At 42.4% G+C, this 15134-nt stretch overlaps 1 protein-coding gene across 3 annotated transcripts in view; it reads right to left on the bottom strand.

Moving 5' to 3' along the window:
• The window catches only part of rnf220a (ring finger protein 220a), a 167698-nt gene extending 155298 nt beyond the window's left edge, over nt 1-12400 (bottom strand). The window contains exon 1 of one of the 3 annotated variants that reach the window (XM_085438078.1): nt 11952-12400. The gene's annotated coding sequence lies outside the window, so the exon portion shown is untranslated. The remainder of the gene's footprint in view (nt 1-11951) is intronic. The other 2 variants (XM_085438077.1, XM_085438079.1) reach the window with 2 other exon arrangements.
• Between the last annotated feature and the right edge of the window lie 2734 nt (nt 12401-15134).

Consider the following 15134-nt stretch of genomic DNA (forward strand, 5'->3'; position numbering starts at 1 on the left):
ATTCAAAGCCTTTGGGGGACAGAGTGTTCTTAAGCACTGTTGTTGAAGCTACAAACTCAAAACCTCTTGGGAAAAAGTGTCCTCGAGTTGACACTGTTGATCAAATCCTGTAAATCCCTGCCCTTTGACAAAAAGCCAAGAACTTTTTCAAGCCACAAACTTCTCTCAGTTTGCCCTCCTCTTTTTTCCTCCTTCTCTTTAAAAAAAACTTCTATAAACTGTTTCCACATCACATCTTTCCATTACGATCTCTGCAAACCTCTACGTCTCATCTCTTTCCAAATGCCCCCCTCCTTGTCCTCCATCCTAATCTATCCATCCCCTCCTCCTCTTCTTCCTCTTCTCTCCATCCACATCTCCTCCTCTCATCTCCCTAGCGCCAGCTATTCTCCCTCCCTCTTCCATCTCAGATCTTGGTCTAAGCCGCTTATTCTTACCATCTCCCAGGATATTATTGGACCAGAACCACTTGTCTTAAGATAAGGACACACACACACATCCACACTTCCACCCACACCCACACATGTGATAACAGCCTGTGTGGCTCAATGTTCAGCTCAGCGCCCCGACTTGGTGGGGCGAATACACTCTGCATCCTCACAGGCTATGCTACCCTATCTCTCCATCTAACCACTTTTAATTCCCCCCAATTTTAATCTGTCCTCTCTTTCTTTTTACATCTCTCCTGTCAATCTGTTCTCCTCTCATCCCTCCCATCTCTCCCTCTCTTCCCCATCTCTGCCTCCCTCCCTTCTCCCTTGAGTGATTCAGATGGGTGATATCATATCAGGCCTCGCCATCTGCCATCCACGAGCCAGAGGAAATCTGACTGAGTGAATAAATTAGCCGTACTTGACCCCACGACCTCTCGGCATCCGTGGCAACAGACTAGAATCTTTCCCTCCCGGGGATTAGATTGTAGCATGCGATTGGTCAGACAGAGGAACGCAGAGAGGCAGCCGATGAAACGACAGCATAACACTGCAGAGATTTTTATCCCCAAAGGGCAATTTGAAGGTGGCTGCCTTATTAAAGGTCCAATATGTTAAGATTTAGAATAGGTAAAGATGTGCTTGTTACAAATACGCAGCGGTGGGATTTAGCGCTAGATTAAGAGAAAATATGCATAATTTAACAGCTTATCAGGAGTGATATGACGTGTACCATGTATATGTATATATTATCCCCCCCAAAAAAGCAATCTAAAGTCTCACTCGTGCCATCAAAATTCGACACTCATGCAACTTAAAAAAGGTCAAACGTGAAGCCTTGTGCATACATAAACACACAACAAATACAAACTCACACAGTATCAAGTAGCAGCCTCTCTAGACAAGGTTCAAAGCTGTGTTGACTAGCAGCCAACATCAAAGGAGAAACTCCCTGGGAAATGAAAGGAGAAAATCTTTTATAGCTATCAGCTGTCCACAACACTCATTCAAATCAATTTCCAAACCTGATCTTGGCTTTGGCACGCTGCTCTGCCTCCCACACAGAAACACACACACACACACACACACACAAATATGCAGAACAACAACTGCCAAGAGAAAGGAGAAGGCCCAGAGACAGAGAGATTGGTGGGGGAGATGTTTTACATTACCGCAAATGTACAGTAGACCAGCACGGAGTGTTGAGAAGGGCTTACAATAACACACCTCTCTGGTCTGGACTGATGCCACAGAGTCGCATTACACGCCTCACTCCTAGCCCACCAACGCCCCTTTCCACGCTCTCTCTCCTCTATCGCAGTCGATACAGGAAATAACACCTTCCATAAGTGACCACAACAAAACTTGCTTTCTTTGTCCCACAGCTTCCTCTGTCTCTCAGTATACCCCCTCTCTTTCTCTGCTCCTACCCACTGTCTTCACGCCGTATATCAGATCGCTCTTTCTCCTCTGTAACCTCTAAAATAGGAGTGTGTCTGAGGTGTTGATAGCAAGGTAATACACTGATAAGTACTAAGATATTTCAATTTTATTATCATTACCCAACAGGCCGGCGGGCAGCGAGTGAAGGGCCGCCAACGTGAAGCAGCCAATCCAATAAGAGAACACTAGATATTTCCTTACAGGCCGCAGCAGGAGAGGAGCGAGTCGAGGGAGGGCGAGAGGAGAGATGAGGAGAGATGAGGAGAAGGCGGGAGATGAAAAATTAGAGGTGAGGAAACAAGGAGAAGAAGAAGAAAATAGATAAGATAGTGAGAGGTGAGGAAGACAGAGGGAAGGAAAGGGTGTGATAACAGAGCAAAGGGTACATATCTCATCTCCCAGGGTGACTCACATAATCTGGCTGCTTTCTGGCTTGGTGGTCCTGCATACGCACAAAAGCATGAGTGTGTGTGTGTGTTTTCGAGGCCTTAAAATCTGTGTATTTGTAATATTACATGAAAAGAAGTGTCAAAAAGCTTTTTTCGTTTTTTTTAACTTCATCACTAAAAAAACAATCATAATTCTAGATGACATACACCTATGTATATCATCAATATACAAGCGCAATTACATCTAACGCAAATATGCATAATGTCGGTCCGTGCCACTTACAATCCCATTTGCCATTGATGGATACCACCCACACAGTGTCTGACACCGGGTATATGCATTTTATAATAGAAAATGTCACAGGGGAACATTTACCACGCTGTCATAATTTGATTACAGTGTGCAAGAATGATACAGCTGTCAGGGCGATATTAAATACAAACAGCAAGAGGGGCTCTTCACGTCGAGTCTGCACTTTAACTGACAATGTTGTACCAATCTGCGAAATTGCGGTGTCAACAACAATGTGCATTTACATCATTCTGAGAGGGAATCTTACTCAGAAATTATGAGTTACTGGGAGGTGGGCAGCAGGTGGAGTCGCAGATTCCACATAGGATAACTGGTGAATGTGGCCATAAACGTTATTATTGGTTTCTTAAGATAATCATTGAATTTTATGATTGCTTTGTTAGCTAAAAGAAAAAAAAAAAAAACAAGAGTTGGAGACATTTTAATGGTGGAATCATGAATGCAAGACATCACTTCAGGTCAGCCATAATCTGACGCTTTTCATAAGTTAGGATCACTATCTCTGCCGCCCAGATGTTGCAGTGGATTACCTCATTCATCAACATGTGGAGTATAGAGACCTAAACAGCTTGGAATGTTAGGTTCAGAGACGCAGGAGGGAAATTGAGCTCCAAACAACTACACTAGTGACAAAGAGCAAGCTTCTTCTTTTTTTTTTTTTTTTTTATCGGAGCCTTCCTTTTTGTTGACTGCTTGGAATAAATATTTTTCCCGCATGGCTGCTTCGAGTGTGTAACTGACGCTTTTTTGCTGCTCCAAAGCGGCGCTGAAACTTGTCAAATCAAGTTTTCCAATGTGCCGACTTGAGTTTTGGAATGGAACGGAGAGGAATCCAATTGTTGTTATAAAAATATCCTGTCGACTGTGACTGGTGTGTGTGCGCGCGTATGTGTGTGTGTGCAGGGGTATCTGCAAAACTATCGGGAAGCAAAGCAGTTTTTTTTCCTCTCTAATGGAGATGGAGAGAAAAGCAGTCAAAACCGCAGGCCTGTCTAAATGTCTGTGTGTGTCTGTGTGTGTGTTAGCGTGCACCTCCCAGTCGGTGGGTATATTTAGAGATTGTTGACAAGCATGAAAGTGCCACTCTTACATTCTATTACAAGACAGGCCAAGCTGTGTCATTCATCGCATCTCTGTGGTGGACACACACACACACACAAACACAGATTCACTCACACATACCAAATCATGTATGTATAGACAAATGAATGCTAGAAAAAATCTACACAAAGCCATGCAGCGTAGTTTAACAGACGCCTCCATGCTGAAGTCCTGGCTTTTGACTTTAACACTGTGAGCATATTGTGTAAAAGCGAGACAGCAAAACTCAGAGAACAAAATATTATCTGACACTTCAGATACAATTTACAGCTCTTAAAATCCATCCTAAGCTTCTGCAATCTATCCTGAAAGCTTTGGTACATCATGTTTTAGCATAATCATTTCAACGTACACTATTAAACCTCAGCATGTCAGCACAGTTAAATAGATGCTACATTCAAGGTTTACACACAATATATATATTTATATTTATTAATTATATCTAAATATCTATATTCTTGGTAGCAGTCATTTTCATAGATATGAAATCAAACATGTACCCAAAAAAATCATAAAACACACACTATATCTCTGATCTCTTCGGGTCACAGTTTGGGGCATTTCAGTAAACAGGGATAGGTGGCTTTTTAACTAAGCATCCACATAATGTGTAATTGACACGAGTGCAGCTCTGGTGCCTTCTCTGAATAAGTCATTAACATAAATCTGTGCTGCCAGAAACGACAAAAGCTTTAAGCACAAACAAAGCTATAGGGTAAGACACACTGAGAGAGCACTGCATCAGCCGAAAGTAAAGACAAAACACTGCTATTTAAAACCCGACGGTCAGATATTAAATATTTGGCTCTGTACTGCTCACATAGAGGGAAACATAAGTAAACTGTTGGCTTGTATAAGGACAGTGTGCTTGTGCGTGCATTTTAGCATAAAAAAGTGTGAGCTGACCTGCATACAGGTCCGCTCTGTATTCCAGACAGACAGCAGTGTTTGTGCTCTAGTAGATGTTTCTGTGTGTGTGTGTGTGTGTGTGTGTGTGTGTGTGTGTGTGTGTGTGTGTGTGTGTGTGTGTACATGCGTGTTTGCTGATGTCCGAAGCAACAGTCGATACTATTGAAATCTACTCATTCATGTCTGGCCGCGAGGCAAAGCTCAAACGTCCTTGTGAATAAGAATCACACGCATTTATCTCTCTCCTCTCTCTTGTTCTCGCTCATATTATTTGTCCTTGTCTTTCCGTTCGCCTCTAAAACCCTAATTTTGTTTCCAAATGTCTTTCGAATATCTCTTCTTGTGTTTCTTTCCTCCCCTTTTTCTTCTTCGCTCATTCTTCTCTGATATGAAATCTGTAGCCACATTATTTGCTGCTGCAGTCAACAGCTGCTGCAGTTAACTGCAGATGTATGCATCAGCAGTGAAAAATATTGCAGTTAGATTTAATAAGAGGAGCACGCGCACACATACGGATATCATCTTGGGGTGGATAATGACACAATATTCACCAGTAAAATCAATAATGATTGGACAAGAGTGCGATGTTCTCTGTAGATTTTCTTGACTTTTTTTCTCGCTTAACCATGAGCGATTTATTCATTTTGTGTTTTCTTTCCAAATGTTTAAATGCAGAAATAAAGAGAGTCTGTGTGTTTTTTTGGTCTTTCCAAGAAGCTTTCTGTGACATTCATTCTGCAAAGTAAAAAAGGGATTTCTTTCTCAAATGAGTCTTTGTGATTTCTGAGACGCAGAGTCATGGCCTGCACACAGAAATGATTCTGGACCTGTGGCAGGAATTTTTATTCATGACAGCAGCAGCAGCAGCGAGGCCTACTTCAGCGAGGCCAGCTAATTTCTGGTGTCAGGCAAGGCTAAATGGGAAAAGCACACTGTTCCATAGCTCATGGATCACCATCATCAAAGGTAATTGCTGGATTCTTGGTTTAACAAAGTATCTGCATGTTGTTGTTTTTTTGTTTGCTCGAATAATGTTGTTAATTTTTGGATGTATCGAATTTGATGCACATAAACACAGCTTTTCATAGAATTAAACATATAGACCACCCTGTGCTCTTTAGTTCTTTTAAACCACTCCCTGTGCTTTATCTATGGTGCTGTTAATATGGAAGGTGTACCTGAGTTTATGACAGTGAAGTTAAAACCAGAAAAGACCGTCTTCTGTTGGAGATATAATCCTTATAAATTCTGACTTTTCAAATACAAAAGAGCCAAACAGGTGGCATGCTTGCTCTCCATCCTGCAGGAGTGGAACTGACTGTGTGTGGCACCAGCCACCCTCCTATGAGTCTTTATTGCTGTGCCGGGTTGTACAACAACAGCCACTAATCTAGCAGGCTGGCAGGCAGACAGGCGGCTGGCCGGTTTGTTCTACAGGCTGCGTGCAAGCCAATTAGCTCCAGTTTAACAAGGAAAAACTGTTGCCAGGTACACTGTTTTCACTTACAGCTTTTGCTGCAATATAATCCTCTACTGTGCAGTAAGTATCAATGATATGACCAGAGAGAAACTTCTGTTCACGCCGATGATCCTTTCTGCTCATCACAGAGGTCAAAAGTCGGCCTCAGGCGGCAGGAGGATGCTCAAGCAACAACCAGATCCTTTTCTTATCATAAGCCGTCCACAGAGCATAAAGTGGCTATGTGGATATCAGTCTGCTTTGTGTGCAGATTTGTAGATGTGAAAAGGCGACGCTTCTGCAGGTGTGTGTGCACATTTCCACACTGGCTGCTTAGATCACCCTCCCTGTATCAGTCTTGTTTCCTTCTTGCCTGGATGACTCGCTGGCCGCAGAGAAAAATGATAAGTAGGCTACACGAATAGCGCCTGTGTGCAATCGATGGACGCAAATGCACCAACGGTGTCTTCTGGGGAGGTGTGCGAAGGAGAGAGGAGCGAGAGAAAGGGGGGTGGTGGGTGAATATTAGCTTATTTTCCAAGCAGGGAGCCTGTGATCCGGTTCATAGTGTAATTGACGGATAGGGGGGAAACCTGAGAGAGATATGATGTGGCGGCTGGGTGGGGGGGGGGGGGGGGATTGGGGAGGGGGGCAAAGGTGGTGGTGCAAGGGGATAGAGACAGACGCACAGAGACACAGAGCAATATGGAGAATAGAAAGTATCTGACACCCGACACAACTCTCTCCCCGCCACCACCTCTTTCTCCCCATTAGGCTAATTCTTTGACTTTCTCTTGTTGCCAATAACGTCTCCAAGTGATATTTCCCTCTATAACGGCATTACCAGTGGCTGCCTTCTCCAATGCAATCAAACCATTAAACACACAGTGCCGCATCCCCTCCATGGAGTGATTTCCGTCCAGCAGAAAAATGACTGAACGTGAGCTACTCCCCTTTCCTGTCATCAATAAAAGGAATAATTGCATGTTTGCAGAGAGAGGATAAACTTTAAGACTGCACATGAATTCTCATTTGCTGGTTGGTAAAAGAAAAAATAATGACATCAATATTGGAGGCCTGTATTCCACATAGGTCCTTAATATGATTTAATAATGCTTCCATAGCTAATAAAATAGACAAAGCACATTCATTCATGTTAAAATATCTAGTATGATTTTTTTTCTTAAATATAAATCGATAGATATGATGACATGAAAGTAATTTGTACAAAAAACAAAACAAAAAAAATATAAAATAAAAACTTTTGCTTCAAGTTCAAATATGAAGTATTATACAAATCAATCAAAACCTCCTCATAAAAAAACAACTCTCTGCATTGCAGACAGGCTGCAATTTCCAGGGAGGGAAAACATTTGGTGGGTTTTGATAAGCGCGACAGCCCTACAATATCCAGCCATTAAATGATTGCATCCGGCTCTCCGCACTTAATTACGGTGATTATATCAGCGCTAACGCGACAACAATGACACAAAGTTTTAAGATGCAGACGGCGCAGGACGCACTTTCTCTCCAAGGAGGGCCTCGCTCTCGTGTCTGCGTGTTCAAACACTTGTTATTTACCGGCGACGCGTTTATTTCAATTACCCGTCTGCATGTCAAATAAGCTCCAGTGTTTATTAGCACAACAAAATATAATAAAACGCACTCTGGATTTCGGATGCGTGGGGGGAGGGAAGGAGATGTCGGATAAGTGGAGAAGGACCTGGTTCTGCTTTTAATAAAGAATGAGGAATTAGTGCATATTGATAGGACTTAATAAACGGGGGGGGGGGGGGGGGGGGGAGCATCATCAAACTAGTCGAGACTGAGCGGATCGTGGTTAATTTACTATGGGAGAGAGAAGGGGTGGGAGGGGGGTGTTAATGCGCGCGTCATGACGCCTTAGTATTTCCAAATGTGAGAAATGGCCTCTGTTTGGATGAGAACGAGTTTGCGCGGATCTGAATGACGGTGAATTTACAGCGGGTTTATTCTGGGAGCTGTTCACAATGAAATGAGAGGTGGGGGGAAAGTTGGAAGGAAAAGAAACGCTTCTTGCAACAAGTTACAGTCCCGCCTTTAGGGGAAAAAAAATCTTAATTACTGTCCTCCTCCAGAGAGACGAACAAATAAAACACGGGAAGCAGCAGAAAAGCTTCTCACACGGCGGCAGAGGCGCACAGCATCTACATCTGATTATAGATGTGATTCTGGAGCGATCAGCGGTGCCGCAGTGAAAGCAAAAGTTTAGCCGGTTTCCTGATAATTAAGCAGGCGGGAGGCTTTCCTTTTATTCGGAACGCGGCGCTTCTCTGGATCCCAAATGAAATAACACCTCCCCTCCCTCCCCTGCAGCTATCGATCCGGGAAAGAGGTGTGAAATGGACATTAATTTTTAGTCCACTGCTCTGTGCGCAAAGAAGGGGAGCAAACGAGATCAGCGGCGAGCATTAACAGCTGACTGCTGAGGGAGAGGAACACAGAGGTGGCAGGAGGAGGGGTAGAATCAAAAGCGCTGACGAATAAATCATCTTTCGTTAGTTTTCCCTCGAACTCGACACTTTTCCTTCTCTTTTGTGCGCCTGCAGACTTTTTATGTAGGAAGGGCAAGGAGGGGGGAGAGAGACAGAGAGAGGATAGGCCTAAGTAAAAAAATAAAATAAGAAAATGAAGTATTTCGATACTTTCAATTACAAAGTGCACTTAAGTTCTTTCCCTTAAAAATAATTAATTAATCCTTTCATATTTTTGGATACATACATTATAAATTATTCTCATTATTCTTGTTCTCTGAATTTAATAACAGAGAGCACAAAATAGTTATAAATGAAGAAAAAATATAAATAAAAAAATAAGAATTATCTTAAAGAGAAATAAATACGTAAAGTATTAAAAAAGGCGTTTTAAATTTGCCTATGAAGCAAAGCCTGCTTCGTGTCAAATGACACGAGAAATAAGCGGCAGCCTATGAATCACCAAGTCTGAAAACAGCAGCCAAAAATAATAATAAAATCATACATCAGCGTCTGCGTGACAGAGTTTTACAGTCAGGCACGTTTAATTTGAAAAAAGTAACTATTTTAAAAATAATCACAATTAGTATACAGATAAAAATACAACTTTAAATTGCCCAAATTAAAAATAATGCCAATTATGCCAATGCTCTTTTAGTCCAGCGAGAGAAGCTGGACTAAAAGAGCCTTTAAATTAGAAACACTTTTAAAAAATGAAATTGGTTTAATACATCATTATAAGTTTCTTAATTCAAATGTAAAAATTTAACTGTGATTTGAAGCTTATTTTAGAAAACTGACACCACCACCTACGCAAAAAATGAACCTACTACTACATGCATGGATATCAACTTTGGAATATTAGTACTTTGAAATGTTATACAATAACACATTGATATATCGGGGGGAAATGGATAAGTATCGGAGCTTTTAGTGAAGAAATGATACCGCTAAATATGGAAGAAAGGAACGTTTTCTTCACCGGTAAATGAGAGCAAAATAAATTACAAAATTGTTCTGTCCCCATCGGAAGCCTCGGCTATAAATCACTGTTCTCTATATGAGTAATTGGACATAATATGTCAGCAGCACATGTTGCCGTTTAAAAGATAATTATTGCTCGCTAATGTGTTTGGCTGGAAAATGAAAAAGGTTCGGCTGCTCTTTAGAAGTCAGGCCTCGTTGATCTGACAATCAATAAAATCAATCGAAAGTGATTCACCAGATCAGTGGATCTGGACCCGGAGCAGAGTTTCTGATTTTTATTAATTCATTCATTTATTAATTTACTTATTCATTTATTTATTTCGGAGTGGCTATAATTGTGAGTTCAATGACCCGCCTCGAGTCCACCTTTGCTCCAAAATGCGTTTTTACGCGCGATTTACTGCCGGCGCTGAGAGGACTTTTTAACTTGGAAATTACTGCTAATAGGTGTGCCGCATTTTTCCCAGAATCCTAATTTTATTATTCCCTCTCAGAAGCGTTCCGTCTTTGCCCACTAATGCGCGTGGATGAGGGCGCGTGCTCGAGAGCTCTGTTGTTTCCTTCTATGAAGTCCGTCATAAAAAATATAAAATAAAATAAAAAGTACTGACTGACAAGGCCAGAGTACAGGGAGACTGCGAACAGAAGAGTGAGCAAAAGTTAAATATATATATTTTTAACTATTAACACGAGCTGTTTGATTCCTTGAGTCCTTAATCATTTAGAGAAATGGAAACAAATAAAATTCAACACGTCAGGCCTGAAGTGAATAGAGGAAACGCATAAACTACACAGACTATAGGGGCGTGACATCTGTTTGCCAAAGTGATACTTAAATAAAAGAAACGATCAAGTTAATTGTTAATGTCAGTAATAATTACTTTTATTATTTTTCCCGCCGATGAAGCACTGAAAAATGTTACAAATGTGGTCTTCCATAATGCAAACGCAGCAGCAGCAGCGGGAGCTGCCGCTTAAATGAATCCGCACTTTGCCTCTGTGTGCTCGGCCATGAAGCTGGAAGGCCCCCGGGACTTCCACCGGCTGGGTGCCGCATATCTAGTTTAGGGGGAAGGATGTAAATTGCACTGTGCTCCCTAGTTAACAGGTGTTTTCCAACAGAGTTGAGGCCCGTGTGTGTGTGTTTGTGTGTGTGTGTGTGCGTGTGCACACGCTTGCGTGTAAGCGCAAGGGAGTACACAAAGTGGCACTTTTTCTGTTTAAATTTACGCCGTCTGTTTCTGTGAGAGCTTCATTTTAAGAGGAGTATTTACAGCCGCTCGTGGCAGCAGAAGTAAATGCAAAATCACCTCGGCGTCTTTATTCTCCTCCTTTTTCTTGTGTTCCTTTTCAAATAATTCTTCAGTAATTGTATGATTTGAATAGATAATCGATATAAATATGAGTTCCAATTTGAAGATTAAAACGCAGAAGAGTTTAGAACGATGAGTGATGCCAAAGCTGTGGAACAGAAGTCCTTCGTAAACTCCTCTTTGCGCTTTTTGTGATGCATTAAAATCTTACTGATGTGAGTGTTTATTAAACCCCAGCTAACGGAGCCAATATGCGGCCGTTTGAGCCACATGCCTTCATCATTACGAGCGTTAGTGCTACAGAGCAACAGTAACTTCCACTGAAAACCGCCGGTGGAGGCATTCAGTGAGCTGGAACCCCTGAAACCTTCATGGGAAGAACTAAAGCCGAACTTTTAAATAAATATAGTCACAGCAGGCCCGCGACTGACGCTTATAATCGCCGGTTAATAAGACAAAAGTGGTCCCAGGGGAGGAGCGGAAATAATAAGGCTGTAAAATTTTATTTCATTTCTCTGACTGACTGCAGGCTTTGGCGATAATTCAGGTGGCTTCCAGCAGCTGTGATCCGTCTTTATCTCCAGTGATGATGTTTAAAGTTTACAAAGTTCAGCCTTTGGTTGCAGTGAGATCGCGCGGTGCGGCTGTAGGGCGGTCGTGTTCGGCCATGGTAATGTACGCACAATGTCATCCACACACGCACAAATAATGCGAGTGCTTTCAAGAATCTTGTTCTTGTTTGGGGACCTCGCATATGCGCATGCACGCGCGCATATATAAAGAGACAAACAAATATAAACGCACACGCATTCACGAAGAGATTTGTTTATATAATTATGTATATATATATATATATATATATATATATATATATATATATATATATATTTCATTCTTTTCCACGCGTGGAAATCTCCTCGCGCAGCACTTACAAATCCCCGAGAAAAAGTTTCCCGACTCGAAACGCGCTTCCAAAGCGGAGAGAAGCGGCGGAAAGGTGTGGAAGCACAAACTGTGTGAGCTTCAAACCCAACAATAACAACAACAACAACAACAACAACAACAACACAAAAAAACTCCGAGTGTTACTCACCTTGCCGTGGATGAATCCGCTTTTCATAAAGACGACTCCCGGGTTTCCGGCTTCTTCTTCTTCTTCTTTTTTATCCTCACAAAAAGCTGAAAACTTTTCTGCGGGTAGAGTATCAGCAGCTCTGGCCCCTGTGGCTCTTGCGCAGCAGCACCGGAGATAACGGGAGGCGCTTTGGACAAGCAAAAGTAGTTAACACCTCCCTGTTAGTTTACCAAAGAGCAGCCGGAGAGGAGGAGAAGAGCGCGAGGGAGAGAGAGAGAGAGAGAGAGAGGGTGACTTTCCACAGACACACTATAAAGTGGGTATCAATAGCGCAATCGCGCGTGCAGCCCCTCTATCGAAACACCGAGAGGGACGATCAGTGCGAGAAAGAGGACTGAAGCCGGCGAGAGAGCGCAGGATCGCAGAGACAGCGGCAGGCGTGAGCGGTGGCGTGAGGGGGGAGGGTGGTGTGAGAGTGTGTGCTCAATAGCGACGTGTGTGAGGCTGGAGCTGGGCTGCGCGAGGCTCTGAGAAGGGAGTGTGGGGGTGGATGGGGAAGACGGGGGAGGGAGCGGGTGTCCTGGGTCCAGTGCGCTCTGAGGTGCAGTGCTGCCGCGCAGCGCTCGGGTCGCTAAATGACTGACAAACACACGCAGACCGTCTGTGTGCCCCGTCTCGGGTAAAACTCCACACTTTCACTTCATAATCGTTTGCGAACCATTTTGATGTGAGCGTGTTTATCGTGCGTGGCCTTCACAGCGGCCCGAGTCAGGAAAGCTATCTTTCCTTCCCTGGGAACGAACGAAAGAAAGATATTCTTTTAGTAACCTAAAAGTGTTAATATCCCGAGAGCGTTTAACGTGCGTTTAACATTCCTGCCGTTTTAATAACTTAATCTAAGTGACATTTCGTTTTCGAATTCCACAAAAATAAAACGTAATTAAGGCCTTTTTTTTTTTGGTTTTTTAAGTTTTTATTTTTCTTTTCTTTTTTTGTTGGGGGGGGGGGGGGGGTGTTTGTTTTTTGTTTTACGAATGACCAACCTCGCGCATGTGTGGAGACTGTTTCTTAACACCACACCATCCCATCTCCCCCTCTTGCCTCTCCCCTCTGTCTGGTGTTTCGTTCCCCTGGGTGATTTCCACTGCGCTTTGTGCGCAAAGTGAATGAATTATCCCCCTTCTCTCTCTCTCGCTCCCTCTCTCTCCCTCTCTCTCTGTGTTTTCCTCTTTCACCAGATGGAGAGACTTCTATTTGCCATAAAGCCAATGAAGTCCACCTCTTAACAAAAAGAGGTGGACTACCAGACAGTCTTATAAAGTGCGCACTAGAGACTCAAGTTAGTCACACAGAAGGAAGTTCACTAAACCCGGAGCTGTGCGCTAAAGTCCCAGCCAAGATCAACCAAACCTGCAGAATATTAACAAGACAGATGATTTTTTTTATTAAGTTGAGAACGTATTATTATTATTATTATTATTATTATTATTATTATTATTATTATTATTTAGTACAGTACTAAACTTATTCAACTCAGCCCTTAAGGTAAACGTTTTTAAGGATTTGTTGAAATGTAGTATTTTCCTTAGCTTATGTCTTTTTTTGCAGCTTCTGGTATAATCCGCCTGTTAACTAGAGTCATATTTCTGAAAAGAAAAAAAAAGGCATTTGGAGTGTGCTGAAATTACTCAAACTCAAAGACACAATGAGTATATGTGCATGTTAGAGTGAGTGAAAGACAGTGAAGGCGCTTTGCTGTCCCCTGTCTCCTTCTCCATTACACTCCTCTGCTGGTCAGACGTGGAATTGACCAACATCACAGACTGCTTTACACACTTGTCTTCTAAGCTAACTTCTTTTGTGCAAGTGGTGCATTTTATCTGTTGGATTAAAAAAAAACTATAAGAAAACAACTACGTATGGAAAAAATATAAAACCACTTTGTGACACCTTCATCAAAAACAAACAAAAACATGAAGGAGTGTCGACTGAAAAAAGGCATTTTTATAACAGTGTACAGACACAAAATAAAGGGGGACACTAAGTTTTGTTTTATATCAGAATTCCTGGCAATAAAGATTTATCACAGAAGAAAGCCCACTCGTCCTTAATATGCCACAAATAAGTAAAAGGAGATCTGAGATCTATAAATCACTCCTCTCCTGCTATAAGGGACGGTCATTATTATACACTTTTTTTCTCACATCAGCATTCAAGACATAATCTACCTCAGTGTGCAAACAAGAATTCCAGATTTCTGGTGCGAGGATTAACACAATGAAAACAATTAACAACTTGTGCAGATTAGACCTGCTTCTTCAGGTCTTCATACATGGCCTCAAACATATTTAGTCAGAGTGGTTGCCTTTCCAGTGGAACTCACACTTTGATCTGAGTTTCACGCTATAATATACTGATGTTTTAGCTAACAATACCGTGGGAAACGGGTTTTGTGTGTGTGTGCTGGGTGGTCTCCAAACACATGAGGGGCAGCAGCAGCAGTAGCAGTGCCATTAGTGATGTGTTGTCTTGCTAATAGGCTCAGTTTGGAGTCAATGGGGTGACTGAGGAAGAGGGCCATCCATGTATTAGATCCCCCTCCATTCAAAGTCTAATGGCACCCTTAAGTCCCCCCCCCGTTGTTTTTAAATGCTGCCTCTGTGTGTATTGACTAGGAAGCAAGGAAGCACTTTGATTCACCTGCACCTGTTTCACTGCTCAGCTATCTGTGCTGCCCCCTCCCTTTTAGCTGAGCATGACATCACTCGAAACAACTTCCTAGTAAGAAGTTAAAACTTGACCAGTTTGAAATGGTGCAACTTTAAATGAGCTGTGGGCATCTGTTTGTTGACAGTTTGGACCGAAGGAAGAGCAACAAAAAATGGTTAAATTGGGTTTAACTCGAAAACTAGTATGTGCTGGTTTTCAGAAAGATTCTTGGGGAGTCTCTCGTCATTAACTGTGGTTTTGTTGAAACTCCGTACCTGTGTGGACTGTACGGCTCTATAACAGCATCACACTATTTCCCTGGTGCTCTCAATAAAGACAGTCACAGTTTTAACAAATGGTATCTGGCACCCTTTAACATTGCTGGCTCTACAAAGTGCTTTAAAATGTGTTTCTGGTGTGAACACACAACCACATTCACCTAGCGTCTTGCTACTTGGGTAAATGGATGGCTGAGGGACTGAATCACCACCT

This window comes from Copadichromis virginalis, linkage group LG18 (assembly GCF_057382275.1).
Source record: "Copadichromis virginalis isolate Kocher_CV1m ecotype Utaka linkage group LG18, C_Virginalis_male_GT1.1, whole genome shotgun sequence".
Lineage (NCBI taxonomy): Eukaryota > Metazoa > Chordata > Actinopteri > Cichliformes > Cichlidae > Copadichromis > Copadichromis virginalis.